The sequence below is a fragment of the Oratosquilla oratoria genome, chromosome 5 (assembly GCF_046742065.1).
Source record: "Oratosquilla oratoria isolate Oo_2021 chromosome 5, ASM4674206v1, whole genome shotgun sequence".
NCBI classification, from domain to species: Eukaryota; Metazoa; Arthropoda; class Malacostraca; order Stomatopoda; family Squillidae; genus Oratosquilla; species Oratosquilla oratoria.
The window spans coordinates 9,866,242-9,871,737 of NC_134781.1; the positions used below are offsets into that span (position 1 = coordinate 9,866,242).

Below are 5,496 nucleotides of genomic sequence, written 5' to 3' on the forward strand. Positions count from 1 at the left end.
ATACATGTCTAATGCAATGGGTCTACCTATGTCTACTTGTACATATAAACACACACACAATGGCGCAGTAGTAGCGTTTGCGGCCGCCACTACGGCGGTCCGAATTCGAATCCCGCCCAGGACTGAAATAATCTTAGTGTCGCTGCGCTGCGAGACGTTACTGAGCTCTCTTCCGGGAGGGTAGTAGCTATCGATCACGAGCCCAGCACTTGATCCAAGACCATGGTGAGTTACACATACATACACACGCACGCACGCATGCATGCGCACACACACACACACACACACACACACACACACACACACACACACACACACACACACACACACACACACACACAAAACTGAGCTTAGATAGCTCAGTTGGGACACTATTAGATGTGCCTAGATAGCTCAGATGGGAGAGCGTTAGACTGAAGATCTAAAGGTCCCCGGTTCGATCCCGGGTCTGGGCATATAATACACGACTCACAGGCGAGGGTGGTAGAGTCTCCGACTCTCACTACGGCAGCCCGGGTTCGAATCCTGCCCAGGGCTAAAGAATTTTCAGTATCGCTGCGCTCCTAGTCGTTACTCCAACTCTCGTGGGCGGGGAGTTGGGTGTGTGTGTGTGCGTGTAAGGTTACAGCATTACCCATAGATCGGTCATACGAGCTCAGAGCTCTCTTCCGGGAGGGAAATAGCTGTCAATCACGAGCCCAGCACGTGATCCAAAGACCAAGGTGAATACACACACACACACATAACTCGATGGCGCGGTGGCAGCGTTCGTGGCCGCCACTACGGCGGTCCGGGTTCGAGTACCGCCCAGGGCTGATATAATTTCAGTATCGCTGCGCTCCGAGTTGTTACTCCAACTCTCGTAGGCGGGGGGTTGGGTGTGTGTGTGTGTGCCTGTAAGGTCACAGCATTACCCATAGATCGGTCATGTATGAGCTCTGAGCTCTCTTCCGAAATGGAAATAGTTGTCAATCACGAGTCCAACACGTGATCCAAGACCATAGTGAATCACACACACATACATACACACATTGGTTATGTACATTGATAAGGTCTAAATTTTACCCCGGTTACGTAAAGGTTAGATAAAGAGATTAAGATTTATATTTAATACTATGATTCACTCTGCGTTCACAAAGTGATTTTGAGTTTGTTAATGTATTTATCTGTTTATTTATTTATCTATTTATCTATCTATCTATCTATCTATCTATCTATCTATCTATCTATCTATCTATCTATCTATCTACCTATCTATCTACCTACCTATCTATATATCTATCTATCATCTATATATATATATATATATATATATGTATATATATATGTATATATGTATATATACATATATATAAACATATATATATACATATATATATATGTATATATATATATATATATACATAAATATATATATATATATATATATATATGTATATATATACATATATATATATATATGTATATATATATATATATATATATATATATATATTTTTATATATATATATATGTATATGTATATATATATATATACCTTACCTTACCGTCGTGCCATATCCTATTGGACTTCGGTAAACATGGAGCGCCACCGTTCACGGTCCCTAGTGACTTGTAACAACTGTGCTGGTTTGAGTTGGTTTCCCGTCGCCCTCATCAGCCAGTCCATATACTTCTCCCTCCGCTTTCCTCTTGCTCTCCTTCCCTCCACCATTCCCGTCATCACCACCTCTTCCAACCCTTTTCTCCGCATTATATGTCCTAAGAATCGCAACTGTCTTTTCCTTATTGTTGTCATCAATTCCCTATCTGTCTCCATTTCTCTCAACACTTCTTCATTTCCTTTCTTCGCTGTCCATGGTACTCTTAATACTCGTCTCCATATCCACATTTCTGCTGCTTCTAAGTTTTCCTGCAATTTTTTGCTGATTGTCCACGCTTCTGAACCATATAATAGTGTTGACCATATAAATGTTTTAACTGTTCTTCTCCTTATATCTGTAGACATTTTCTTGTTTGTTAAAACCCCTTTCATTTTCTGAAACGTGCTTTAGGCTATCGCTATCCTTGAATTTATTTCTTTTTCACATCTACAATCTTCTGTCAATACGCTTCCCAGGTACGAAAATTTGGTTACTTTGGTTATATATACACACACACACACATATATATATATATATATATATATATATATATATATATATATATATATATATATATTTATATATATATATATATATGTGTGTGTGTGTGTGTGTGTGTGTGTGTGTTTGCTTATTTTTTATTAATTATCTCTTAATGATTCATTTACTTCTTTATATATTTAACTTTTTACTATTTATTAGATTTTTCTATTAATTTACTTATCTATTTATTCATGCATTTCTTCATCTATTGACTCATTAATTTCTTTGTTTCTTTGTTTATTCATTTATTTATTTATATATTTGCTGTGTTATTTGTCTTTTTATTTGTTTAGCTATTCATCTATTCAGTTATTTATTAATTTTTTATTCATATGAGACGTACAGGGAAAAGAAAAGAGAAGTAAAGAAAAAGGTAAAGGAGGCAAAGAGGAGAGCAGATGTAAAATGGGGTAAGAATATGACAGAAAATTTTGAAAGTAATAAAAAGATGTTTTGGAAGGAAATTAAGAGAGGAAGAGGAGGCAAATCAAGTGGGGAAGAAAATGTAAAAAGTGCAGATGGAGAGATGATAATGGAGGAGAGGGCAGTAAGGGGAAGATGGGCAGAATATTTTAGGGAGTTGCTTAATGTGAAGGAGGATAGGGAGGGAAAGATAGCTGCAGTGGGAAATGCGAAGAATATGAGAGTGATGAGTGAGGAAAATGGAGGAGAAATAAGGAAGGATGAAGTGAAGGCAGCGGCCAGAATGATGAAGGCGGGTAAGGCACCTGGTCTGGATGGATGCCATGCAGAATGTCTGAAAAAAGGAGGTACAGTTCTGGTGGACTGGTTGGTGAGGTTATTTAATGTTTGCTGGAGAGAAGGTAGAGTGCCAGAGGACTGGAGGAGTGCGTGTATAGTTCCACTTTACAAGGGAAAGGGGGACAAGTGTGAATGTAGTAGTTTCAGAGGGATTAGCTTGTTAAGTGTAGTTGGGAAGGCTTATGGGAGGATCTTGATTGAGAGGATTAGGAGAGGAACAGAGGGAGTAATTGGTGAGGAACAGTGGGGGTTTAGGACAGGTAGAGGTTGTGTAGATCAGGTTTTTGTGGTAAGACAGATATGTGAGAAAGCTATAGGTAAGGGGAAGGATGTTTTCTGGGCCTTTATGGATCTGGAAAAGGCTTACGACAGGGTAGACAGAAAGGCACTGTGGGAGGTTATGCGGATATACGGGATAGGAGGAAAGCTTCTGGGAGCTGTCAAGAGTTTTTATGAGAGTAGTAGAGCTTGTGTCAGGATTAGAAATGGAGAGAGTGAGTGGTTTGAGGTAAAGGTGGGACTTCGTCAGGGATGCGTTATGTCACCCTGGCTGTTCAACTTATACATGGATGGGGTGGTGCGAGAGGTGAATGCAAGGGTAGTGGGTCAGGGATTGGAGATGGTTAAGGAAAATGGAGAAAAGTGGGAGGTGAGCCAGCTGTTGTTTGCGGACGACACTGCGCTTGTGGCAGGATCGGAGGAGGGATTGAGGAAGCTGGTGACAGAGTTTGGGAGAGTATGTGATAGAAGAAAGCTGAAGATAAATGTGGGTAAATGTAAGGTGATGAGATGTACAAGGGGTGAAAGTGGCAGTAATCTGGAAGTGAGCATTAAGGGAGAGCAACTGGAGGAAGTGGATAGTTTTAGATATTTGGGTGCAAATGTGGCAGGAAAAGGTGGAGTGAAGGTGGAGGTAGAATGTAGATTGAGAGAAGCGAGTAAATGCCTTGGTGGTTTAAAAAATGTAATGAGGAATAGGAATCTGGGAATGTTTGCTAGGAGGAGACTGTATGAAGGAGTGATTGTGCCAACAGCACTGTATGGAGCAGAAACATGGAACATGAGAGAGGAAGAGAGAAGGAACTTGAATGTGTTTGAGATGAAGTGTCTGAGAAGTATAATGGGGGTTACTAGACTGGATAGAGTGAGAAATGAGGAAGTGAGGAGGAGAACAGGGGTGGTAAGGGAGTTGGGAGATGGGGTGGATGAAAGAGTGTTGGGATGGTTTGGACACATGTTTATCTATTTGTTTATTTATTCAAGTATGTATTTATCTATCTATTTTTCATCTATCTACTTATTTTTTTATTTATCTATTCATTCATTTATTTATTTATTTATTTATTTATATATATATTTGTTTATTCATTCATTTATTAATTAGAAAATTTATTTTTTCATCTATTCATTTATTTACTTATTTATTCATTTATTAATTTATTTATTCATTTATTTATTTATTCATTCATTTATTTATCTATTTATTATTTATTTATTTATTTATTTGCTTGTGCACCTACTTTTTCTATTTTTGGACGGGGGGATCATAGATTCCATTAGATTTTCAAAGATTTCAATGGCTTACAAAATGAATTAAGAAATATTTAATGAATCTAGAACAATTAGTACTATACAGTATATATGGAATATATGTGTATGTACATATATATATCTATATATATATATATATTATATATATATACATATATGTATACACACACACACACATGCGCGTGCACACACACACACACACACACACACACACACACACACACACACACACACACACACACACACACACACACACACACACACACACACACACATATATATATATAAAAATATATATATATATATAAATATATATATATATATATATATATATATATATATATATATATATATATATATACAAATACATATATATGTATTTATGTATATGAGAGGTACAAAGAAAAGAAAAGAGAAGTAAAGCATAAAGTAAAGGAGGTAAAGAGAAGAGCAGATGTGAAATGGGGTAAGAGTATGACAGAAAATTTTGAAAGTAATAAAAAGATGTTTTGGAAAGAAACTAAGAGAGGAAGAGGAGGTGAATCAAGTTAGAGAAGAAAAGGTAAAAGTTGTAGATGGAGAGATGAAAATGGAAGAGAAGGCACTAAGAGGAAGATAGGCAGAGTATTTTAGGGAGTTGCTAAATGTTAAGGAGGATAGGGAGAGAAAGGTAGTTGCAGTGGGAAGTGCTAAGAAAATGACCGTGATGAGTGAGGAAAATGGAGGAGAAATAAGAAAGGATGAAGTGAAGGCAGTTGTTGAAATGATGAGAGCAGGTAAGGCGCCTGGTCTGGATGGATGTCATGCAGAATGTCTGAAAAAAGGAGGTACAGTTCTGGTGGACTGCCTGGTGAGGTTATTTAATGTTTGCTGGAGAGGGTAGAGTGCCGGAGGACTGGAGGAGTGCCTGAATAGTTCCACTTTACAAGGAAAAAGGGGACAAATGTGAGTAGAGTAGCTTGTTAAGTGTAGTTGGGAAGGCTTATGGGAGGGTATT

The 5,496-nt window shown here is 37.8% G+C and overlaps 1 non-coding gene across 1 annotated transcript; it reads left to right on the plus strand.

The window, feature by feature from the left end:
- Nucleotides 1-382: 382 nt before the first annotated feature.
- TRNAF-GAA (transfer RNA phenylalanine (anticodon GAA)) lies at nt 383-455 on the plus strand. The gene has a single exon. It is a non-coding gene; the product is annotated as a tRNA-Phe (tRNA).
- Nucleotides 456-5,496: the final 5,041 nt, after the last annotated feature.